The sequence below is a fragment of the Hemitrygon akajei genome, chromosome 13, assembly GCF_048418815.1.
Source record: "Hemitrygon akajei chromosome 13, sHemAka1.3, whole genome shotgun sequence".
In the NCBI taxonomy this organism is placed as follows: domain Eukaryota; kingdom Metazoa; phylum Chordata; class Chondrichthyes; order Myliobatiformes; family Dasyatidae; genus Hemitrygon; species Hemitrygon akajei.
Window position 1 is genome coordinate 42,054,000 of NC_133136.1, and position 27,649 is coordinate 42,081,648.

General features: G+C 40.0%; 1 protein-coding gene across 2 annotated transcripts in view; it reads left to right on the plus strand.

Annotated features, from left to right (window-relative positions):
• The window catches only part of LOC140737812 (ras-related protein Rab-3C), a 182,429-nt gene that overhangs the window by 117,097 nt on the left and 37,683 nt on the right, over positions 1-27,649 (plus strand). The gene's annotated exons all lie outside the window — the stretch shown is intronic.

Sequence of the window (27,649 nt, forward strand, 5' to 3'; positions counted from 1 at the left end):
CTTTTCTGTCTGTGCCTCTTAAAATTTTATGAACTTCAATCATGTTCTGCCACTCAGGAGAAAGCAACCCAAGTTTGTCTCTAATCCAGGCAGCATCCTGTTAAATCTCTTATGCACTCCTTGTAAAAGATCCATAACCCTCTTTATATTGGTGTGACCGGAACTGGATGCAGTACTCAATCTACAGTTTAATGAAATTTTTACAAAACTGCAGTGTAATTTCCTGACTCTTGAACTCGATGTCTCAATTAAGGCAAGCGTGCCATACCCCTTCTTTAACAGCTCATCAACTTGTGTGGCCACTTTCAGGGAGCTATGGACTGTGCCCTTCCACTTTACGTTTGATCTCCCAAGGTACAACACCTCACACTTGTCTTGATTATACTCATTGTCTGCTGTTTGTTGTTCCAAAGACATAAATAGAGTAGACAATATCTTTTCATCAGGGTTGACAAGTCTAATAGCAGAGAGCATGCACTTAAGGTGGGAGGGATTCATTTTAAAAGAAATGTGAGAGGCAAGTTTTTTTACACTGAGTGGTGAGTGCCTGGAATGAACTGCCTAGGGTGGTGGAAGAGGCAGATCTATTAGGGCCTTTTAAGAGATAGGCACATGAATATGAGGGAAATGGAGGGATAACAGATTATTTTAGTTGACCAGTTTACTAATTTATTTACTCAGCCACATTGGCCTGTTCCTGTGCTATGTTCTAAGTATAAAGTAAGTGGAACTGGGGACTAAGCACACATGCCTTGTGGTGCTCAAATGCTGATTGTGGAGGAAATGTTGTTGTCAATCTGTACTGACTAGGATCTGCAAGTAAGAAAATTGAGGATCCAGTTGCACACGGAGGTATCAAGGCCTAGGTCTTGGAGCTTAGTGATTAGTTTCAAGTGGATTATAGTTTTGAATGCTGAACTATAATCAATGAAGAGCATCCTGATGTATGTACGTTCATTGTCTGGATGTTCCACAGCTGAGTGAAGAGCCAGTGAAATGGCATCTTCTGTTGACCTGTTGTGATGGTAGACAAATTGATGCAGATCCAAGTCACTCCTCTGGTAGTAGTTAATATGCTTCATGCCAAACCTCTCAAAGAATTTCATCACGGTTGATGTAAGTGCAACTGGACAATAGTCATTGAGGCAAGTTATCTTCTTCTTGGGCACCCGTATGATTGAAGCAGGTAGGTCAAGTCAAGTCAAGTCAACTTTTATTATCATTTCAACCATAACTGCTGGTACAGTGCATAGTAAAACTGAGACAACGTTTCAACTGTCCTGGAAGTGACTGTGGATTAGCTGGGCGTGTGCACGCTTTGCCCCTCTGATGACTCAGGACAGTTTGGCCCTTGTTGTTGTTAGAGCTGCCTTGTTTCCTGCTCTGAAGGCGGAGTCGCAGGACCTCAGCAGCGCACGCACCTCTGCGGTTATCCATGGCTTCTGGTTGGCACGTATAGTGATGATCTTGGACAGAGTAACATCATCGATGCACTTTCTGATGTAGCTGGTCACTGATGCTGTGTACTCCTCTAAATTGGTAGAGTTGCCATCGGTTGCAGCCTCCCTGAACATGTGCCAGTCAGTGTGCTCAAAGCAGTCTTGAAGAGCAGAGATGGCTCCTGCTGGCCAGGTTTTCACCTGCTTCTGAACTGGTCTGGAGCGCCTGGCGAGCGGTCTGTATGCAGGGATTAGCATAACAGAGATGTGGTCTGGGTAACCGAGGTAAGTACCTTAGACTGCTGAAGCAAGAGATTAAAGATATCAGTAAACACACCAGCCAGTTGATTAGCACAGGTATTCAGTACTTGGCCTGCTTGGATTCAGAACTTGCTTGCCAATAGAAGAGAGAGGGTGGTGATCAAAGGGACTTATTCTAGCTGGTGATCTGTGATTAGTGGTGTTCCATGGGGATCTGTACTGGGCCTACAAAGGGGTTGTTGTGTTGTGGACAGAGTAGATGACTGGCAAAGTGGGATATAGATCATTTGCAGATATAGGTGGAGAAATGGCAGATAGAGTTTAACCTGACCAAATGTAACGAGACAGTACACTGTTAAAGACAAGACCCTTAACAGTGTTGATGAGCAGAGTAATCTTGGGGTCCAAGCTCATAGCTCCCTGAAAGTGGCTATGCAAGTGGATCGGGTGGTTAAGAAGCCATGTGTCAAGCTTGCCTTTATTAGTTGAGGTATTGAGTTCAAAAGTCAGGAAGTTATGTTGCAGCTTTATAAAACTCTAGGTAGACTGCATATAGAGTATTGGATACAGTCCTGGTCACCCCATTATAAGAAGGATGTTGAGGCTTTGGAGAGGGTGCAGAAGATGTTTACCAGGATGTTGCCTGGTAAATGAATGTATGTGCTGTAATGAGACTGGTGAAGAAACTTCGGTTGTTTTCTCTGGAATGTTAGAGGCTGAGAGGAGATCAGATAGAAGTTCATAAGATTATGAGAGGCATAGATAGAGTAGACAGACAGTATATTTTTCCCAGGGTTGAAATGTCTAATATCAGAGGACATGCATTTAAGGTGAGATGGTATACAGTAATTTTAAAGATGTGAAGGGCAAGTATTTTACATAGAGAGTGATGGCTGCCTTGAATGTACCACCAGGGGTGGTGGTAGAGGCAGATACATTAGGGACTATGAAAAGCCGATGAAAGAAAACTCGGATTTTAAACCTCCGCTGCCTTGTGGCCATACCCACCCATGGGAAAGGCTTCGGGAGTAAGCCCCGAGGAAGGAATCTGGAGCCAGAGTCCCTAAGACAGTTTAATGTTGTTTACAACTTCACTCTGACACCCTCTGCAATGACACTGGTGCCAAGCTGTATCGGCATTTGCCCTTCCTTTGGACTACATCAGTGGGCAACAGCCAGTTCTTCAAATCTTTCCACCCAGCTGTTCTTGAAAATGTAGTCTTCAGGCTCCTGCACCTCCTCCTTGATAGTAGCAGTGAGAGATGTCCTTCGTGATGGGGGTCCTTAATGATGGATGCCGCCTTTTTGAGGCGTTACCTTTTGAAGGGGTCCTCAGTGCTGGGGAGGCTAATGCCCATGATGGAGTTGGCTAAGTTTACAATTTTCTGCGGCTTTTTCCAATCCTGTTCAGTGGCCTCACCATTACAGACAGTGATGCAACTAGTTAGAAGGCTCTCCTTGGTACATCTGTAGAAATTTGCAAGGGTCATTAGTGACAACCAAGTGTCCTCAAACTTCTATTGAAACTCATCCTCTGTCATACCTTCTTTGTAACTGCATCAGTGTGTTGAGTCCAGGATAGATCTTCAGAGATGTTGACACCCAGGAGCCTGAAACTGCTTACACTTTCCACTGCTGATTCCTTGATGAGGACTGGTGCATGCTTCCCCAATGCCCTTATCCTAAAGACCACAACCAAATCTCCAGTCCTATTGCCGCCGGGTTTTTGCAGGGTTAAAGAACTGAGTAAGAGGTTCATCCTTTCAAACCTCTCAAAGAACTTCATCACCGTTGATGTAAGTGCAACTGGACAATAGTCATTGAGGCAAGTTATCTTCTTCTTTTTGGGCACCCGTATGATTGAGCACATCAACCTCTGGATTGTAATTTTTTTTTGCCCTGACAGCAATTACTAGAGTGAATTAGTGTTACAATAAACTTTCTTCCACCAACGGGCAAACACCGCATAGCAAACTGTATTTTTGCTGCATTTTTAAGCAAAGGCAAGTCCATCATTTTAACCCCAGACTATTGCAAACGTGAAATCTCTTTCTAACCAGTACAAACATTTTAGTTTGAAGCTTAATGTGCGGGGGGGGGGGGGGGGGTGTCATTATACATCTGCTACGTTCCTGCCACCAGAGGCACAAAGATCACATTTGCACCCTTGCTGGATGCAGATCTCAATATTGCATGAGCTAAGACATTACCCACTCATGTTTTGGAATGACTCTAGTAATATTCTTTAGAATACTCTCTGTTCTCATTCTGAAATCCTACTCTGAGTAAATAAGCAGCCAACATAAAAATTGCAATGAATCTGCAATGATACAGACTGTAATTGAAAGTTATGTGAACACCACGTGCTTAACTAAGGAAACAATACCTATTATGGTTGTGATTAGTCAATATATGTTTAGTGAGGTTCCACAAGTTCTGTAAAGGTAACTGCATTACATAATGAATACGACTAATGTAAGATTTACAACGGATTCGGGTTTCGACTGACACTACTTTTCTGGTTACTCATGAAATTTATTGGGCTAGGTCGCTACATCCCTGTCTACCCACACCTAGACTCAGTCCAGATAAGGACTGTGATCCATTCCATGCTGTCAGCAACAGTATCTGGATGATAGTGTGCCTTGTATGTTAAATGCCAAGGTCTTCCCTGGAAACACCCCTGCAAGATGGAAATCTCACACATTTAAGGGTGCAACGTTGCCATTGTGCAAGCTTGAAAATGTTTGAATGCCTCTGACATTCTTAAACATTTAAACACTATTAAAACTGGGGTAAATTATATTTAAAAAATAAGAAATCTTAAAAGAAAAGAATAAAGTTAATTAAAATCTTATATATTAGGGTCAAGTTATTTTAATAACGTTAGAATTAGAATCAGAATCAGATTTAGAATTAGAATTGGATTTATTCTCACTGACGTGGAATTTGTTTTGCGGCATACAAGTTTTACACTTGTATGACGTATAATTTATAGACATAAGCTGACTATAAGTTACAAAAAAAGCAATAGTGCAGATTTATGCATGTGCATGTTTGTTTTCATGGACCATTCAGAAATCCAAAGGTGAAGAAGCTGTTCCTGAATCGTTGAGTATGAGTTTTCGAGCTCCTGTACCTCCTCCCTGATTTAGTAATGAATAGTGAGAAGGCATGTCCCAGATGGTGAAGATCCTTAATGATGGATATCGCCTTCTTGAGGCACTATGCTTGATGATGTCCTCAGGGGTGGGGAGGGTTGTGTCCATGATGGAGTTGGCTGAGTTAATAACCCACTGAAATCCCTTGTGATTCTATACATGAAACTCTCCATACTAGACTGTAATGCAATCAGTCAGAATGGTCTCCACTATACATCTAAAGAAATTTGTAAGAGTCTTAAAATACAAACCAAATCTCCTAAAACTCCTAATGAAGTAGAGCTCCTGGTGTGCCTCCTTCATGATTGCAACACTGTGTTGGACCCAGAAAAAATTCTCAGTGAAGATTGGTGTGGTTCACTGTCAATATCCTGGTCTTGCTGATGTTGAGTGTGAGGGACTTGTTATGACACCACTCAACCAGTTGATCTATCTTATCCCTGTACACTTTTGCATTGCCATCTAAGATTCTACCAACAACCTTCTCATCTTCTAAATCTTTGTCTTATAATTCCCATTGAATCAGTGGTGTCTCAGGTTCTGGTGCAGGACGTGAATGGCTGGTGAGCCCTCTTGTAAATCACCTTCCACCATCTTGGTTATCCGGTGATGAGGGATATGTTTAGAAGGCTTGTACACTTTGAGATAAGAATTTATTCCCTTAACTCCTTGATGTTCATTCTGCTCATTCACAGTTCACTCCTGAGGGTAGCCTTTCAATTTATTATGTGGTTAAGTCAGAGCTGCTCCAAAGCCTTTTCCTGGGCCAACTAATTATGTCATGTCAGGCCAAGTGAGAAGATCTTATTCTGAAAAGACACTACCCTCCATTTTCAAATTCCAAATAACTGAGACGATACTGTATAAAATAAGCAAGCAAGGGTGTACCTTTCAATGTTGCTGTGCAGAAAAGAATGAACCTCCTTATGTAAGTAAATATGAGTATGCAACTCAAAATTAGATTACAGCATACTCCTTTGAAAATTGTGTTTAATGCACTCTAGAATATTTGACTGAAATTAAATGGGCATTGTTGAATATATAAGTTTTACTCCTGAATGCTTTGAAGATGAGCCCAACTGGTTTGGAAAGGAAATATGGTATGCATTGGCAGCTTGATACATTTTACAGTGCAGCATGTTGCAAATGTTTTACGAAAAGAGTGGCTTAATTCAATCAATTTTCTATTCTGCACCATTATGTCTATAAATGCTTAAAGTATTGAATGATTGACATGTATTTTGTACTTTATCTGATTTTATCCGACTGCTCATTCACTATCACACATTTTGCAATACCTCCCAAAAATAGTTTCACTCCAGGTAAACTTACTTCTGATTAGTTATAAATGGCTGTGATTGTAAAATTTTAAAGTACTTCAATGCTACTTATAACATCAATTCAAAACAGCATGGCATGTCACAATAATTTTTCACAGACAATATTCATATCCAGCTGTACAGAATGTGATCTTATCTGTATTCTTGCTGGTGTAAGGAAATAAGTAACAATGAGATTTTCTGTTTTAATTGGGTCTTGCCTGTTTACCTGTCTTCTTGTGTTTGTTATTGGGATTACAATTGCTTTATATATCTTGTTTATCAGCCACGAACCCTCCTGTACTTCACTTCAAGTTGAAGATTAGTTATAATTTGTTTGCTTGCTATGATGCAGCAGTCCGTGGGCAGATTACGCTTGTATTTTTCTTAGTCATGATAGGCTAAGCATCAAATCTCAAGGACTGTGCTACCAACAAGCATTGAAATCTTGTGAGGTATTTTTAGTTTACTAATTACTTTTTTCCCCTTTAACAAAAATACTTAGCATCTTTGAAGCCTTATCTTGATCCTATTTATCCATGATGTATTTATAGCTTTCCCACTTTCTACATTAAAATTTCTTTCCTTTTACTTAGAATCACGAGTTTTCTTCACTGGATGATTGGTTAATATCATACTTATACATGTTAGCATCTGGGAACTTAATGGTTATTTTCTTTTTAAGTGCCAAGACGCCACAATTACTGGAAATCTAAGTAAAATCTGAAAGCTCTGGCAATACTGAGAAGGTCTGGCAGTTTTTAGACTGTATGAGAATAACAGTGTCAACAGTTTAGATTAATGACCATTTTCAGCATTTTCCATTTAATATCACTCCAGAATTCTCTGAATTCGCAATATATTTTGTAACAGCAAGTTTTCAGGTGCTAGCCTTGATTTTGAGATTAATGTTATTTTCACTGCATTGAGGAGCAATAGATTGCCTTTCAGAAACATCCATGCATTGGTCTTTTTTATAACAACAGTAATTTTTGCTGCTCTATCAAAGAGAAAAGACTGTAGGGTAATGTAATTGGGAGAAATATGCATAACTCACAACCACCGACATTGAGTTGGGGTTTCGCTTTAAGAGGCAGGACTGGCGTGATGATGTTATTACATAAAAGATTTTAAGTGTGCTTTTGTTGTGTAGGTTTTGGAATTTAATAAAATGTGTTATGGGTTTCATTAAACATAAAATTTGCGGAATTCTACATTGGTGACCCCGATACTCTAGGATGTTTCCAGAGTTAGTGAACATGTCGGCCAATGCTTTTGCTTTGAAACTGCCAGAGTTTTGGGAGCAAAATGCCATCACTTGGTTCGTACAGATATTCCTATGTGGTTGCGTCACTCAGCAACTCCGCGACTGCAAGAGTGGTGATTCTGCTAGAACACCCGCCTGGACACGATAAATTCCAATCACTGAAAACTCACCTTTTACTGACTTTTGGACTATTGGAGTCTGAGTTGCTCTCTTTACCCACTCTCAGTGACGGTAAGCCTTCGGACCCAATGGACCACATGCTGTCTCTCCTGGGAAATTACCATCTTTGTTTATTTTTAAAGGACTCTTCACGCAACAAATGCCTGATCCAGTTCAAACCGTGTCATCAAGTTTGCGGATGACACAACGGTGTTTGACCTTATCAAGAATTATGACGAGTCGGAGTATAGAGAGGAAGTGGGGTGGCTGGTGGATTGGTGTGAGAACAACCTAAGTGAAGAGAAAGGAGCTCATTGGTGGCTTCAGAAAAGTGCAGAAACCCCACCCCCCGCAAATACATGGTTCCTCCGTAGAGAGAGTTAAGTGGACCAAGTTCCTGCGAGTTCACATTATGGAAGACCTCACCTGGTACCTTAATATCACCTCTCTGAACAAGAAGGCACAGCAGCACCTGCACCTCTAAGCAAGCCTCCCATCCCCTATCTTAACTGTGTTTTACAGGAGCACCATTGAGAGCATCCTGACCAGTTGCATCTCCATCTGGTACGGGAGCAGTCGAGCATCAGACCAGAAGCCCCTTTAAAGGACTGTGAAAACAGCTGTGAGGATCATAGGGTCTCCCTACCATCCATCGGGGCCATTTATCAGGAGCACTGCATTCACAGGGCTCTTAGTATTATTAAGGATCCCACCCATCCATCCAGCATCCTCTTTGTCTTTCTACCATCAGGCAGGAGACTATGAAGCATAAAAGCAAGAATGTTGAGGATGAGAAAGAGTTTCTTCCCCCAGGCCATTAGGCTTCTGAACTCCCTGTTGCATCGTATTCAAAGTGTCATTGTTCTGTACCATAAAGTATTTAATATTAATACACTTTAGTTCATTATTTATGTGTGATCCATCTGTAGATTTTATCCTTACCTTCATAAGTTATCATGCGTTATGTGTAACACAAGTTTTACTTGTTAAGTGATACACAGGTTCGGTATGGGCTCCCAAATCCTAAGAACTTTCTACAGGAGCACAACTGAGAGCATCCAGACTGGCTGCATCACTGCCTGGTTTGGGAACTGTACCTCCCTTAATCACAGGATTCTGCAGAGAGTGGTGCAGACAGCCCAGTGCATCTGTAGTTGTGAACTTCCCATGATTCAGGACATTTACAAAGACAGGTGTACAAAGAGGGCCCGTAGGATCATTGGGGACCTGAGTCACCCCAACCACAATCTATTCCAGTTGCTACCATCTGGGAAACAGTACTGCAGCATAAAAGCCAGGACCAACAGGCTCTGGGACACAAACACAAAGTACACTGCAGATGCTGTGGTCAAATAGATAGATAGATAGATAGATAGATAGATAGATAGATAGATAGATACTTTATTCATCCCCATGGGGAAATTCAACATTTTTTTCCAATGTCCCATACACTTGTTGTAGCAAAAACTCATTACATACAATACTTAACTCAGTAATAATATGATATGCATCTAAATCACTAACTCAAAAAGCATTTATAATAGCTTTAAAAAAAAAAAAAAAAAAAAAAAAAGTTCTTAAGTCCTGGCAGTTGAATTGTAAAGCCTAATGGCATTGGGGAGTATTGACCTCTTCATCCTGTCTGAGGAGCATTGCATCGACAGTAACCTGTCGCTGAAACTGCTTCTCTGTCTCTGGATGGTGCTATGTAGAGGATGTTCAGGGTTTTCCATAATTGACCGTAGCCTACTCAGCGCCCTTCGCTCAGCTACCGATGTTAAACTCTCCAGTACTTTGCCCACGACAGAGCCCGCCTTCCTTATCAGCTTATTAAGACGTGAGGCGTCCTTCTTCTTAATGCTTCCTCCCCAACACGCCACCACAAAGAAGAGGGCGCTCTCAACAACTGACCTATAGAACATCATCAGCATCTCACTGCAGACATTGAATGACGCCAACCTTCTAAGGAAGTACAGTACAAACAAGCTGGATGAACTCAGCAGGTCGGGCAGCATCTGTTGAAAGGAGCAGTCAACATTTTGGGCCGAAACCCTTCGTCAGGACAGCTCTGGGACAGCTTCTTCCACCAGGCCATCGGACTGATTAACTCATGCTGACACAACTGTATTTCTATGTTTCATTGACTGTTCTATTTATTATAAATTACTTTGATTGCACATTGCACATTTAGACAGAGACGTAACGTAAAGATTTTTACTCATGTATGTGAAGGATGTAAGAAAATCAATTCAATTCGATACTGTGCTTTACATTCAGGTTCAGAGAAACATTGTCTCTTCTATATACATATGGTTATATACGTTATATACATGTATTAAGTTAAATGACTATAAACTTGACTTGAAACATAGAACATAGAAAACCTACAGCAGAATTCAGGCCCTTCAGCCCACAAAGCTGTGCCGAACATGTCCTTACCTTAGAAATTACCTTAGGGATACAGCAAGTGCTTGATCCAGTTCGCACAGCCCTCGCTAATGCACCCATGATGGACTATAGGGAGCATGCTAAAATGGCTGACTGTCTACACTCAGCTAGACAGCAGTGCATTATTTATCCTCCTTTCTCTACCTCAGTAACCCTGGTCCACAGTGGGGGTGATTGATAAGTTTGTGGCCTAAGGTAAAAAGAGATGAGTTATTAACTTCAAACTTTCTGCATAATCACTCAGAGAGTTGAACTGCATGTGCATGTAACGAGAGCTGTATAACTCATCTCCTTCTACCCTAGGCCACAAACTTATCAATCAGCCCTGCTGTGGACCACTTCTGGAGATCCATGACACCAACTTCTACAAAGAAGGGATGGTATGCTCCACGACCACTGGACTAAGTGTGTAAATGTAGGAGGGCACTATGTTGAAAAATAAATGTGCTAAGTTTTCTAAAATTGACTCCTTCTACCTTAGGCCACAAACTTATCAATCACCCCTCGTACGACCATTGAATCTGCTTCACTATTCCATCGTGGCTGATTTATTTTCCCTTGCAACCCCATTTACCTGCCTTCTCCCCAAACCTTTGACTCCCTTACCAATTAAGTACCCATTGTTCAACATTTAAATTATACCCAGTGGCTTGGCCTCCACAGCCATCTGTGGCAATGAATTCTACAGTTTCACCACCCTCTGATAAAAATAAATCCCTCCTCATTTCTGTTCTGAAGGAATGTCCTGTTCTGAGATATTCTACAAATTCCTTCTCTTAGGATCCAGCACCAACGTGATTTTCCCCCCAGTCTACATGCATATTGAAATCCCTATTGTTATAATTAAGGGAAAACACAGAGGTTGGAACAGAACGTTTATCATGTACAGTGCCGCCGAATAGGTTTACTTGACTCGTAGTCACCTGGAAACAAAGAACATGTTCGTTGGTCAAATGCTAATTGATAGATGGACAAGCCTGCAAAATAGACCAATCACGTGATATAATTTGACAGACCAATAAACAGTCACACGGTGGATAAGACCAACATAACATTGCCCTTTTTATATTCTTTTTCTATCTCCTGTTGTAATTTGTACCCCACATTCTAGCTACTGCTTGGAGGTCTGTATATAACTCCCATTGGGGTCCTTTTTACACTTACAGCTTTTAAAAAACTCTACCACAAGGAATCTACACCTTCTGATCCTATGTCACTTCTTCCTAACGATTTAATTTCATTCTTTGCCAATTATGCAACCCCACCCCTCTGTCTACCTGCCTGTCCTGTGATAGGATGCATATCCTTGAATGTTAAGATCCCAGCTGTAATCTTTCAACTACATTGCTATAATTCTCACACATCGTATCTGCCAATTTCTAACTACACTACAAAGTCATCTACCTTATTTCATACGCTGTATGCATTTTAATATCATTCACCACCCTTTCTTTCAAGTTTGTCTCCGTGTTGCCCGTAGTTAAATTCATACCTCTTTTGAAACTTTTGTCTTATTCTTTATTCTGGAGATTTCAGTAACCTCTCCTTTCCTTTTACTTTATCCATTCTTTTTCAAGCTGTTGAACCTATCCCCCTACTATTTAGTTTAAATAGTGTTCCTATGTCTTATGGTCCTAAAACCCTATCTACAGCTCAAGTTGTGCAATTTGCCAGGACCCTGGGCCTGACATGGTTCAAGCAAAGTTCATTCCATTCAAACAGCTTCCTCTTTCTTCAATATTGGTGCCAATGAACCACAAGTTCAAACTCACTTCTCCCATGCCATCTTTGGATGGTGTAGGAGAAGTGAGTTTAATGTTCTGTGCTTACACAAAATGGATATGATCTTCTATGCTTGCAAAGATAGAGTTCCAAAAATATCTTTATAATTATAAATAATTTATAAATGATTCCAATTTCCTTTTACCTTCCTCTTTAAAAGTAATTTTTTCATTTCATTTCATTTTAAATCTTTTTTATTAATCATTATTGAAGATTAACAAAAAAGATACATTAAGTCAATATGTCATTATGTACAATATAGAATTAAATTTGCAAATAACTGATTAACAAAGCTAAGCAATATATCAATAATAAGAAGAAAAAATAAAGTATTGAGAATATTTTTTTGAGAACTAAAAAAAACCTCTACTAACTGAAAAAAAGACAAAAACATTAAAAAAAACTATTGGGAGCACAGCCCCGGAGCTATACATCATACAAGCTTCCATAAAAATCTGTCAATCCGCCAACTCAAATCCACTTAAAGAAAAATCAGAAGGAAACCATATTAATTAACTCAAATCAGATGATAGTAGCGGGTAAATGTACCCCACCTTTTCTCAAAATCGAATTGGAAAAAAAAATCATACCTTGTAAAGCATAAGCTCAGAGTCACCATATTCTGACTTCGCATTTTATCTCATCTCATTGTAATATAGTAAAAGGAAAGGAGAGGTTACTGAAGTCTCCATAATAAAGAATAAGATAAAAGGTTCAGAAAGAGATATGAATTTAATTCAATATAATCACTCCAAATTACAATACTCATATCATTGCAGCTGGAATTTTTGGTTTTGCTTGTAAAGTTCTCACAATTAATGATGAGTACAGTAGACTTCACCAGGTGTCAAACCAGATTCATTGAGTTTCCTTCACTTCCAAGTGAACAAATACCAAAATTGTGTGAAAGTACAAATTGGGTGTAAAGGTAATTTTATCTCTTATTTTATTCTCTTATATATAGTTTTTCCCTATATAGACACTTACAATCAGCTACAACTGTGATTGAATGAATAAACTGGGCTCAGTTTGTGCTCAACTGAGCATTTTAACATCTTATTCGTGGCACTCTTAGATTTTATTTTCGATCTGTTTTAAGGACAGTAACACCTAAAATCCCCAATTGTGCAAGAGAATCATGTAGGCTCAATAGACGAAGTTTCATTTTCTTTCCCAAAACACTGAATAAGTGAAGCTAATTTACAGGGGTTGTTATTCATAAAACCTAACAGGTGGAATAGAATATTAAATGGTTTGTTTTTAAAATCTTAAATTATCTAAAATAAGCCAGTTATGCAACCACTGCTGTTAGCAGACGTTATTTGCATGGGTGACTGCAACAGTTTACGGAAGCCAGATATTTCATTATAATATTTAAATTAACTTCCAGCAGTGAAGGTTAAAGCCCAAGTTAAAGGCTTGGAAAGCCTGGAAGCCATATGAAGGCAGTTAGATCTGGATTACGCAGGTTAATGAGGAGGGTCAGGACTGCTGCCTCAGAAGCAAACCTGTCAGTTTCACTCTCCTTACCACAAATGACTGATACTATTATCCACTAAGCCCCTCCACCTGCCTCAATCTCACTGTATTGATAGATAGATAGATAGATACTTTATTCATCCCCATGGGGAAATTCAACTTTTTTTCCAATGTCCCATACACTTGTAGCAAAACTAATTACATACAATACTTAACTCAGTAAAAATATGATATGCATCTAAATCACTATCTCAAAAAGCATTAATAATAGCTTTTAAAAAGTTCTTAAGTCCTGGTGGTTGAATTGTAAAGCCTAATGGCATTGGGGAGTATTGACCTCTTCATCCTGTCTGAGGAGCATTGCATCGACAGTAACCTGTCGCTGAAACTGCTTCTCTGTCTCTGGATGGTGCTATGTAGAGGATGTTCAGAGTTTTCCATAATTGACCGTAGCCTACTCAGCGCCCTTCGCTCAGCTACCGATGTTAAACTCTCCAGCACTTTGCCCACGACAGAGCCCGCCTTCCTTACCAGCTTATTAAGACGTGAGGCGTCCCTCTTCTTAATGCTTCCTCCCCAACACACCACCACAAAGAAGAGGGCGCTCTCCACAACTGACCTATAGAACATCTTCAGCATCTCACTACAGACATTGAATGACGCCAACCTTCTAAGGAAGTATAGTCGACTCTGTGCCTTCCTGCACAAGGCATCTGTGTTGGCAGTCCAGTCTAGCTTCTCGTCTAACTGTACTCCCAGATACTTGTAGGTCTTAACCTGCTCCACACATTCTCCATTAATGATCACTGGCTCCATATGAGGCCTAGATCTCCTAAAGTCCACCACCATCTCCTTGGTCTTGGTGATATTGAGACGCAGGTAGTTTGAGTTGCACCATATCACAAAGTCCTGTATCAGTTTCCTATACTCCTCCTCCTGTCCATTCCTGACACACCCCACTATGGCCGTGTCATCAGCGAACTTCTGCACATGGCAGGACTCTGAGTTATATTGGAAGTCTGATGTGTACAGGGTGAACAGGACCGGAGAGAGTACGGTTCCCTGTGGCGCTCCTGTGCTGCTGACCACCGTGTCAGACCTACAGTCTCCCAACCGCACATACTGAGGTCTATCTGTCAAGTAGTCCACTATCCAATCCACCATGTGAGAGTCTACTCCCATCTCCGTTTGTTTGTGCCTTAAGATCTTGGGCTTGCAATCTTCGCTTCTCTTCATCTGCACCAGTTACTATTCTGAGAGTCCAATAAACCCTAATTGTTCCCAGTTGTGGCTTTCTATTGTTAATTTATCTGAATGGAGCCAGTCATCTTGTCCAGGGCGAAGTGAGGTCTGGCTATTTAATCAGAAGTGGAACTTGGCTGACCAGGCCCCTGAGTCAGTTCTGCACCTAATACAAGCTTGGCTGGTTCTGTCTCGTGCAGTCTCCTCCTGATCCAACAAATCTTTGGTCTGTTAATCTCAGTACTGGAGGCACTTGCCACCTGAGTCAACACAACATAGTGATCTGAGGTAAATATTTCTGAACATTTAAAATCTCTACATCAAGAAATATTTTTCAGCCTCATTCAGTCCTAAATAGATAGCTACTTTTCACATAACTATAAACCCTAGCTAGCCAGAACAGCCTCTATGTTAGAAATTTAGTAACAGTGATTAAATTGCCAAAACAAGACCCCAATATGTGGACCATTGATCCGTAGACATGAGTTTGAATCCACCTTGACAGCAGCGTGGAATTTAATCTATAATTTTTTTAATCGGGAATATGTGTCATTGAGACTAGTTGTCATTCTTCTAAGATCCAGCAATTAAAGGAAATCTTTCTTCATAGGACAACTCTCAGACCAAAAATGATCAAGTGAGTCTGTGATGCACTGAGTACATTCAAGTATATTCTTCTTGATGTGTAGAGGTCAACATTATATGTGGTAGTCACAATACTTCCATTCAATCTCAGCAGAACTGTCTTCCTGTTGTACACCAACCACATTAACTGCAGTCTCACCGTGGATTTTGCCTTTATAATTGTCACTGAGTTTAATGCTTATTTGTTTGTGTCTCAAGAACATTTACCATTTTAATAAAGTATTCCATTTTTCTATTTGTTCCACTGTTGCAAATAATCTCATAATTTTGCTTTATTTCCTATTTGCGTGCTTACTCCCCAACAACCTTTTTTAACCCATTATAGACTATTTTGGACAATCTTTGCCATAAAAGCATCAAATTTACTGGGACTTCAGAAGGAGCCTGACTACTAGCTGAAATGCAGGCTTTCATTCCATTTATGGGGTATCATCATTGTCCATGAGGACATGGAGTCTAACTGTACAGTACAATCTTCCAGTCTCATAACTGAAGTCCCATTTGCTCCCAATTAATGGGGGTTGGGGGAGAAAGTAGATGTTTTTACTTGCTACAATTTCAACAATTTAAATATATTTAATTGTTTTAAAATATGTGCTTTTAGTAGTTTAATATTTTACAACATTTTAGTAGTGCTTCACAGTTGTTCTTGAATGTTTGAGAATGTCAAAGCCAGCCTTGATGGCAGAGCTAACAGATGGGCCTCACCAGGCATCAAAGCCTTTATGTAAGAGCAGCTGGCTACTTGCACTCTGAGAGGAGGCATGTCCTTAATCTCAAGGCTGAAGAAACAAGAAGCTGCTGGCAAACTTGGGAGACATGCTGGTCAATAGAATATTCAAACACCTGACCTCCTCAAATCCTACTTCCACTTGTCTTGGAGCATGGAAGCTTCTGCATTTGATTTTCCCTTCCCTAACACGTGCTTCTCTGCTGCTCCCCTAACTTCCCATAAATAGCTGAACCCCAAATGCATTGATATATTGTTTGTAACAGAGAACATTCCCATAAATATAACATGTATGAGAAAACAATGAAGTCTACCCATGTAACAATATTTCCTGTTTTATATCAGAGTCTGATACTTATAACGAGGAGCTTCAGCTATGAAATATGCATGCGCCCAACCTCACAACAGTGGCAAGCTAGATGTTCTTGTGCAGATAGTTTAGTGTGCTGAGAGCCACACATTAAAACAAACGAGTTGAATTCATTTTATGGTGTACAGTCAACTGTGGAGGAACACATACGTATATTACCAGAGGAATAATCATCCACCTTATCGGCAACATCAGTTTCCATTGTTTACATGATTTCGAAATAGGAGTGTCAGAATCACAAACGTTTTTGACAATGCTTTGTTAATTTGAAGGTTTGATGTACTTACTGCCAGTTCGCTCATTCCAATGTAGGCTAATGGCAGCTTATAATACTAAATTGATAAATGTCATAATTTGCAAGTACTGTTCTACAGGAAATAGATATTTCGTTTCAAGTGAAGGGTGCAACACTTGACTTACCTGTCAAATTAGATTGTTTCATATCTTTTTTCTGTAAAATTATTTGCTGATCTTTTGTTCTCGAGGCAAGAACAGCGTTACTTTTGAAGGTATTCGCAAGTCATTATCTTCTGAGGATATAAAATTAAATTTCATCACGAATTATTTTGCCTTTTTTACAGATTTGGTGAACTTTTCAAGATTCTGAGAATTAAATAGAAAACTATTTTCAAATAGTGCAATGATGCATAGCTTAAGAATATAGAAAAATAAATTGGTCTATTACATTCAAGATTTTCTTTTCATCATAATATTTGGAATGTTATGTGACTTTACTATAGATTTGTTTCCAGCTGCCAACAGCTTCTTTATGAAAGGAACTGAATATATGGGCAAAGAGCAGAGTAATAATTGAGCTATTCCGTTTCTATCCATAACCCACTAAATGCAATTTTCAGTGGGTCTGCGGTCAAGCCCAAGTGCTGTAGTAGAAGACTGCTTAGAAATGCAAATTGCAGTTCTTGCCTGGTAGTAGAAATCTGATAGAAATTATCTTGTACAGGTGAATAAAACACATTCTTACAATTTGGTTAAGCAGTTCTGCAAAGAACCATTCAGAAAAAAAACAAGTAAATTATTACATCAAGTTTTGGTGGTCATACGATTTGAAATCCTCCCACCGGGTTGATCTGTGAGGGATGGTTTTTGATGGTGTTTAGATGAGAATATAACCCCTTTAATGCTTCAGACCCCAAAATGGTGAATTGCACAGCCATTGTACTGACATGATTTTGAATACCACTTGACTTTGCTGGTCTATACAAGGAATAAAAGTAGAGGATTTATTAATTCAGGATGCAATAAATGTGATTCACATTAATAAAGGTTTGTCGTGAATGGTCTACAGTGGCGTACAGTTTGTGGACAATCTATTTACTGCATCTAAAGACAATGCTACAATTCACCTGAGAAAACTGTGAAGTACAAATTGGGCCAATGTTGCTTTATGTAAAATAACTCTATAAATCAACTCAGCAGTAAATGGATCTTGTGTTGATTATTTCCTGAGGTTGCATTCTAAGGCAGTTAATCAAAGAATTGTAGCTGTCCTCTGATAGATAGATTTCTGCTGAACTGATAATATTGTAGCACAATTTTGAATCTCAAAGACACAGCACATTTGATTAAATTTTTCATGAGGTACTGCAGTTACTGGTAATAACATTTTACAAGCTAGGTAAATTAAAATTTTTATAGCACTTGTGCAACTGCAGGACATCTCAATTTGCTTTACAACTGATACAGTACTTTCTGAAATGGTGTAATGTGGAAAAGACAGAGACTGATTAATCAAGTTCCCATGAACAGCAGAATATTACTGATCAGATAATCTGTGCATTGACGGTGGGGGGGGGGGGGTACATTTTAGTGTGGCCATTGTTTGCCATGAGCGCAGTTCTGAAAACTGGCGGTGACCACTGTTGTGACTTTCAGTTCACTTATACAGTATATCTACGTTCATGGATTCCAAACTTTGCATTAGATATACATAACTGAAAAATCAAGCGCGTGGTTTCATTGTAAGACAGAGAGATGCGACTGGGGATATTAGTTTTGTCTGATGTGCTGGAATACACATGGCAGTGTTGACTTCCATTTGTGCTCACATCGCACGTGATCAGTTCCACTTAAGACAGTGGGACCAAATCTGTAGCGATGAGTTAAACTTGCAGCTAAGGTTTTTGTTGTATTTTTGCAAAAGTGAACCTCTTCTACTATGTTTTTCAACTGTGCACATGGCTCTGTGATATATGTCAAGTAATCACTAAGGTTTTCTTTTGTTATCTCTCGGTGTAAATTCTGACTCAGAATCTGGATCCTTGTGCACTGCTCAAAGATGAATGTTGAAGCTTGAGCTGAAGTTTATTGCCATATCATTGTGACTTTGTCCCATGGAGAGAAACCTTGTACTATGGCCAGGTGCTGCACTGTTTAATGCCAGCCTTGTAACTTGACTGTATGATGTCTCATAAAGAGGGGCAAATAAAGCAAGGTCAACTCATTTAAATGGGAATTGGGCCTGCTGGAAATTATGCACTAGCAACATAGGGTTCTTCTTCGTCATGCATTCTGAAACATGGAAGGGAATAAATCAAGAGATCATACAAATCAGATACAAGATAAGGCCATCCCTTTTCATGAGCTGGATATTTTCAAAAGGTTTTCCATTGAAAATATCATCAAAAGAGTCAGTAAATAAACTTCCATGAGAAATAGTCCTATTACACAAGCGACCTTTAATTGAAACAGAGTATAAATTAGACAAGCAAGAAAAGAAACAATTGTGATAAAAAACTTTGCATAATTAATCAATTTTTCTTGTATTATTGGATCAATGAAGCTCCTACTTTATTTGTCAATGAGATTGGTGTGTGTACATGATATTTGCACTCTATTTGTTTAAGTGTAATAGCATTTAGAGCAACTCTCCTGATTTCTTACAAGTTAACAAGTCTTCTGTTTCCTGGTTCAGGACCAGACATTATCTATTATTCCATTTCTCTCTCTTCTGTTTTGTAGCATAACCAGCCTGCACATTAGATTTTTAAAGTGAACCAATCAGCTATTTCTGCAAAAACCTTTGCTGTCTATGTTATGATGCCCTTTTGATTAATGGAGCCGTGTGAATCTTTATTATAAGAAACTCTCAAAGTACTTGTGCAGCAGCATTAAGCTTCTCTGAAACTGCACAGCCAAACTGGTGAATGGGAATCTCAGGATTGTGTGCATGTTGAATAGTAAAAGCAACATTGAGTATACAAAGCTAAGTTTAACCCAGTGGAAAGGATCACACCTCTGGTGGCATCCATCGGTCTCGAGAGACCATGGATCTGCGCCTGGAGTTTCCAGGGCGCAGGCCTGGGCAGGGTTGTATGGGAGACCGGCAGTTACCCAAGCTGCAGGCCTTCCCCTCTCCATGCCACCGATGTTGTCCAAGGGAAGGGCACTAGGACCCATGCAGCTTGGCACCGGTGATGTCACAGAGCAATGTGTTGTTAAGTGCCTTGCTCAAGGACACAAACATGCTGCCTCAGCTGAGGCTCGAACCAGTAATCTTCAGGTTACTAGTCTGATGCCTTGCCCACTAGGCCATGCACCAACACTTCCTCTACAGTCCTGTTATAATCAGGCTTGAATGGTGGTGGGCAGATTCAAGAACCTCCTCTTTCTTAGCATTGGCAAAGCCAACATGTGAGTGGCAAAAGTTGAAGCATTGTACCTGGGTCAAATCCTTTGAACATCAAAGCCAAAATGAAAGTAAAATTTATTATCAGAGTACATATATGTCACCACATACAACCCTGAGATTCTTTTTCTGCTGGCATACTTAGCAAATGTATAGAACGGTAACTGTAAACAAGACCAATAGACAACAAACTGTGCAAATGCAGATATAAATAAATACCAATAAATAATGAGCATGAAATAACAAGATAGAAGAGTCCTTAAATGAGTGTAGTTATCCACTTTTGTTTAACAGCCTGATGGTTGAAGGGTAGTAACTCTTCATGAAGCTGGTGCTGCGAGTCCTCGGGCTCTTGTACCTTCTACCTGATGGCAGCAGTAGGAAGAGAGCATGGCCTGGGTGCTGAGGATCTTGATGATGGATGCTGTTTTCATACAGCAACGGTTCATGTAGATGTGCTGAATAGTTGGGAGGGTTTTACCCGTGATGTACTGACCTGAATCCACGACCTTTTATAAGATTTTCTATTCAAAGGCATTTGTGTTCCATTACCAGGTCGTAATGCAGCCAGTCAGCACACTTTCCACCACACATCTATGGATACTTGCCAAGGCTTTTGATGACATCTCTCCAACAGCATGGTGGGAGTACCCATATCAGCACAGAAGCTGCAGAAAACAGCTTGCCTCCGCCTTCTTAATGGCAGTGAAGAGGGTAGTCAATACCAGCCTTGCAGTAATAACTACTCTCTGAATGAATAAAAAAAAGTATTCTAAAGGTGGTGTTATCAGTTAGACAAAATCTTTCACCACTATATTACAAAGTGCATCAGCAAGTGCATTGATGATGTTACTCTGTCCAAGACCATCACTATACGTGCCAACCAGCAGCCTTGGATGACCGCAGAGGTGCGTGCGCTGCTGAGGTCCCGCGACTCCGCCTTCAGAGCAGGCGACAAGGCAGCTCTAACAACAGCAAGGGCCAAACTGTCCCGAGCCATGAGAGGGGCAAAGCGTGCACATGCCCAGCTAATCCACAGTTACTTCCAGGACAGCGGCGACACGCGGCGCATGTGGAAGGGCATCCGGGACACCACCGGTTACAAGACAATATCACCTGACTGTGCAGGTGATGCCTCCCTCCCAAATGCGCTGAATAACTTCTATGCCCAGTTTGAGGCGGAAAATGATGTGGCGGCGAGGAAGTCCACCCCTCCTACAAATGACCAGGTGCTGTGTCTCTCCGTGGCCGACGTGAGAAGAACCCTGTGCAGGGTCAACCCACGAAAGGCTGCTGGACCAGACAACATCCCTGGTAGAGTGCTCAGAGGATGTGCAGACCAGCTAGCAGATGTTCTCACTGACATCTTCAACATCTCCCTGAGCAGCGCCACCGTTCCAATGTGCTTCAAGGCCGCCACCATGGTCCCCGTGCCGAAGAAGTCTTCAGTGTCCTGCCTCAATGACTACCATCCCGTTGCACTTACATCCATCATCATGAAGTGTTTCGAGAGGCTCATCGTGAGGCACATCAAAATCCTGCTGCCCCCCTCACTGGACCCTCTGCAGTTTGTGTACCGTCCCAACCATTCAACAGACAACGCCATTGCCATCACCCTCATCATCTCAAGTTCTCAATATTTATTGCTTATTTATTTATTATTATTATTTTGCTTTTTGTACTTGCACAGTTTGTTGTCTTTTGCACGGTTGAATGCCCGCCTTTCATATGGCTATTATTCTGTCAGGGATTTATTGAGTATGTCCACAACAAAATAAATCTTAGGGTTGCTTATGGTGATATATAAGTACTTTGATAATAAATTTGCTTTGAACTTTGAATTTAAATCCCTTTCTGTAAATGTGTTGGAAGTGAGTACATCAATCTGATTTATACTAGGCAGGTTCTTCCTTCTGATCTTCAGAACTTAGAACATTAAAAGAGGATGATGCATGCCTCTTTGAAAGAGCAGTACACTGTGGAGCGGTGTGGGCTGTTCTGATAGTTCTGCAGAAAGCCTATGTTCATTGAGCAGTGCAGCAACTACTTGAAAACAAACTAAAAGTCGGTGAGAGGCTAAGTGAGGGAGTTTGATGCACTTCTAACTAACTCAGTTCCAAATTGGTAAAGCAGGTTTTAATCCTTTATTTCAAACCAACAATAAAATCATTCGACTCTTCTCTAATGCACATAAAAGTAATTGGATCAAATTCAAAGATGAGCAGTCAATGAAAAATATGTGATCTCTACTCATCCCCTCTCTGTGCTGCCAAAAAGGTGAACAGATGCCTATATTTGTTTTATTTTAAACAACATCCAGCGCTGCACACCGCCTGCTAAGTGCTGCATAAACCCACATGATAATTTATCTTAACCCAGAGTGAGGATGCACAACTCAATTACAATGCAGACAAGAAATAGATACTTGGCTCCCACAGACAGATTTAGATAATTGGTGACAGTCATTGTTACTAAAACTTCGTAGGTCATTGTCATCGGAATGTCAAATAATGTCATTCCTCGGGCTCAATCCTCAACCTTGCAGTAATATTTTATTAATTGTACCACATTTTGCAAGGTGCCTGGTAAACTAAAGATATTACAGAAGTGAAAGTTTATGTTTCTGTTGGGGTGATGTTTGGGTGATTAAATTCTCTGAGATTTTGTTGAATAATTATGCGTGAGAACAAAATCTAATTTTCTGTTCGTTATACTTCAGTTATGTTTTATTATATGTTGCAGAAGTGCTTCATTAACCCCAGACACCATCAGCTTCACCATATTTAAATTCATAGTGATATTGATTTGTCATAGAATCAGATGTGAAGGATTCCTGCACCAAGTTATCACTTTCCTCCGTTCGATTCTTCTGCAGCCTACTATAGTTTAATAAATATCCATTTGGGAGCTTAATTTAGGGCTATGTGAGTAAGTGCAGATAGATATTAAGTACTTTGTGAAACATTTCGATTCATCAATTGACTGGATTTGTAAGTAGGTAACATGGCAAGGATTAATGACAACTAAAGTTTAAAATTTTGAGGATTCCACAGGGATCAGATCAGTGAGAAATTGCAGAGGTTTTCTGCAAATGGAGTAGAGTGAACTGTACATGATTCATGTAAAGAGGTTGGTTAGCCCGTTATCATTACATGCTTTCTTATGCTATCAGTGAAGAAAATTGTAGCTTTATAATCTCAACAATATCTTTTTGGCTGGCTTTTCAGTTTTGCAATGAGCAACTTATAGGTCAGCCAAGCCGCAGGGTGCAGCAATGATTATAGTGGTAAGTCTTTCTTTTTGGAAAATTGAGAGTGGTGAGCATGGTGAGTGCACGGAAAATACAAAGAGTCATTTGTTTCTTTCAAGTAAGTGATCATAGCCATTTTCCTTTATTTGGCATGGAGCCATTGTTTCTGCTATCTTACAAAGTGCAATTGAAAGATGCCATGCATTTTAATCAAATCAGTATGTTTGAATGAGACCAGTTTTAGATTAGAACATAGAACGTTACAGCATAGGCCCTTTGGCGCACTATGTTGTGTTGACCTTTTAACCTACTCTAACATCAAACCAACCCTTTCTTCCTCCATTGCCCTCTATCCATATCCCCGTAATCCATCTACCTCTGCCACTACCCCTCGCGTTCCATGCACCCACTAATCTTACATCTGACATCCCACATGTACTTCCAGTTACCTTAAAATTTTATCCCTTTGAATTAGCCTCTGGCTTCTTATCATCTTATACACCTTTATCAAGTCACCTCTCATCCTCCTTCAATCCTAAGAGAAAATCCCTAGTTTACTGAACTGGAATCCCAACCACCAAGGATTACACTACATATGCGACTGAATTAGGTCATTTTTTCTGATTAGGAGGTACTGCACATTTGAACTGTGGAGACTGATCTCATTCTCCAAGCTCATTTTGGAAAATATAACTTCTTCTGCAATAGCATATCAGAAATACAGCAGAACTTTAACAACTCTGTATAGAAAATCATAAAACTAGAAAATAACTGATTCTAATCAAATAATAATTTTGGATTGATGATAAAATTAGATTGCTCTTGCTGTTCAAGTTCTACTGGTACAATAATGAAGAAATATCAATACTGGAATGGAAGGACTATGCTTCTCCATGCTGAACTCTTTCACCAAAACTTTCCAAATGATTTGCTATCAACAGCATTTCTAATTCCCTTTCAAAAACCATTATTGGCTCCCTTTCCATTACACATGCAGGTCTTAAATTCCTTTCTAAATCACTCTCTGCAGAAGAAAATTTCTCCTCACATTCCCCCCATATCTTTTTTTCCCTTCACTCTTAACCAGATCCTCAAATAATCTTGTAACGGGGACAACACAGTTCTGTAATGTGCCTGTCTACCTGACATCCTCTCTAGGATTTTCACACGTTATCAGAATCCATAATTGAGTACGAATTTCATTGTGAGCTAACACTCGAGTTCAACACAGCCTCTCTGCTTTTGGTCGTCTTCACCTATTTATGGAGCTCAAGACCCCCACATTCGCTAAAGACATCCTGCCACTTTTAAAGATTTATGTGCAAATACACCAGGCCCCTCTAATCCTATGTACACCCTTTTAACTATAAATACACGTTTTACAGTGTAACATTTAGTCTGTGTTGTCAATCCTTGTTCTTTCTGCCAAAATTATAACTTCACACTTGATAGTGTCAGTGTTATTTCTCTCTTGTTTAGATATTCAGCCAGCCTATCTGCTTCCTGTCAATCCGTTACAGATTACCTCATTGTTTATCATAGCTATAATTTTTATCATCTGCAAGCTTTGAAACTTTGTCCTGCTCACCTGCATTCAAGTCATTAATATGTATCATAAAACTTGTAGCTGTAAAGTCTGCCTACTAATCTGCAGTATAGAACACAACCGTTTAACACAATGATTACATTTTCTTCCTGAAGCAAATCTCTCATCTATGCTGTCGCTGATCCTTTTATACTGTCGTGTATATACTCCTGTCTCCATTTCTGTTCTCACTGTACGCCTCAGACTTTCAGTACAAATCTGAGCCTTGTCACTTGCAGAAGTCTTCTGATAATCTGCGATGATTGGATGTATCAGAGATGGACAGGGGTCGGAGTACAGAGGACTGGTGGACAAGTTTGTGGAGTGGTGTGGGAGGAATCACCAGCTTCTGAATGTGGCCAAAACCAGGGAGATGGTGATTGATTTTAGGAGAAGGAGGTCTGTGACGAGCCCTGTATACATTCTGAGAGAAGTTGCAGAGGTAAATACTCGGGTGTACACCTCGACAACAGACTTGACTGGAAATCAACATCAAGGCTACCTACAAGCAGGGGATGAGCTGACTCTGTTTTCAAAGGGAGCTGAAATCCTTCAATGTGTGAGGCAGGATGCTGGAGATCCTTTACCAGTCTGTTGCAGCGAGTGCAGTCTTCTTTGCGGCTTTATGTTGGGGGAGCAGCATCGGTGCTGGTGATGCAAAAAGACTAAATTAACTCTTCAAAAAGGCTGGATCCATCCTTGGTTACAACCCAGATTCTCTTGAGTTAGTAAACAAACTAAACAAACTAACAGTAAACAAACAGTTTACTAAACACTAGACAAACAGTTATCCATTATGGACAATCTGGTACTTCCTCTCCATGACCTACTGAATAAGCAGCTGGACACCCCCCACCCCTTTCGAACCGACTCATTCAGCTCCGCTGTCACAAGGATCGTTACAGAAAATCTTTCCTACCAAATGCAATAAGCATATACAACAGTTCATCTCTGTGCTACAGGAAAACACACATCATAATACAACAATCTCAGCTTTATTATTTTGTACATTATTACTGCACATTGGTAAATTATTGTGTATATTATTATTCTGTACTTCACTATTAGTTAATTTTATTATATTATTGCTAAGTGTGTTTTTAAATGTTGCAACTGTAATGAAATAATTGTCCACTGGGGATCAACAAAGTGCTTATTATTATTATTACTATTATTATATACCCATGGATTCTGTCCTTAGCTCTAAACCATTAAAGTCCTGCGAAGGTTTAGTGCTCAGTCCTGTAGATGTACAGCAGATGTGTTGTGCCTCTAAAATAATCCCCTTGTCCCAAGAATTGTTCCTTTAATACTTGTCCCAAGAATCCTTCCTTTAACACGCCACAGCTATGCAATGATCTGGATATATTCTTGCTGTTCCTTGGTGCAGGAGACAATTCAGAGAGTAGCATCTACTTTTTAACTTCATCCCTAACTGTTGAGTGTCTGTCTGTAGGAACTCAATATCTACATAATCCCCTTCTAATAGTATCAAAGTGTATCCTTGCCTCACCCCGTCACAACCCGAGACTACTTTGCATGCTTACTGTGATGTCCTTAACTCTTGCAGCAGGAGGGCAACTGCAATATAGTGCCCATTAAAAGTATTCACCCCTTTGGAAGTTTTTTCATGTTTTATTGTTTTACAGCATTGAAGCACAGGGGATTTAATTAGGCTCTTTGACACTGATCAACAGAGAAAGACTTTCATGTCAAAGTGAAAACAGATCTCTACAAAGTGATCTAAATGAATTACAAATATAAAATACAAAATAATTGTTTACTTAATTACTCACTCCCTTCAAGTCATTGTTTAGTAGAAACACGTTTGGCAGCAATTACAGCCTTAAGTCCATGTGGATATGTCTATCAGCTTTACACATCTGGACACTGCAATTTTTTTCCCTTTCTTCTTTACAAAACTGCTCAAGCTCTGTCAGATTGCATGGAGATTGTGAGTGAACAGCCTTTTTCAAGTCCAGTCACAAATTCTCAATTGGATTGAGGTCTGGACTCTGACTTGGCCACTCCAGGACATTAACTTTGTTGTTTTTAAGCCATTCCTGTGTAACTTTGGCTTAATGCTTGGGATCATTGCCTTGCTGGAAAACAAATCTTCTCCCAAGTCGCAGTTCTCCTGCAGACTGCATCAGGTTTTCCTTCAGGATATCCCTATATTTTGCTGCCTTCATTTTACCCTCTATCTTCACAAGCCTTCCAGGGCCTGCCGCAGTGAAGCATCTCCACAGCATGATGCAGCCATCAACATGATTCACAGTAGGGATGGTGTGTTTTTGATGAAGTGCTATGTTAAACATAAATTTAGTCTTGATAGCCAAAAAGCTCAATTTTGGATTTGTCAGACCATAGAACTTCCTTCCAGCTAACTTTAGAGTCTCCCACATGCTTTCTGGAGAACTGTAGCCAAGATTTCATATGAGTTTTTTTCAACAGTGGCTTTCCCTTTGCCATTTTCCCATAAAGCTGCAACTGGTGAAGCACCCAGGCAACAGTTGTTGTATGCACAGTCTCTCCTATCACAGTCACTGAAGCTTATAACTCCTCCAGCTTTGTCATAGGTCTCTTGGTGGCCTCCCTCACTAGTCCCCTTCTTGCATGGTCACTCCATTTTGAGGACTGCTGTCTCAGGGCAGATTTACAGCGGAGCGATTGTCTTTCCATTTCTTGACTATTAACAACTGTACTCCAAGGAATATTCAGTGACTTGGAAATTTTCTTGTATCTATCTCCTGACTTTTGCTTTTCAATAATCTTTTTGTGGAGTTGTTCTTTTGTCTCCATGCTGTAGTCTTTGCCAGGATACTGACTCACCAGCAGTCGGACCTTCCAGACAGCTGTGTTTTTT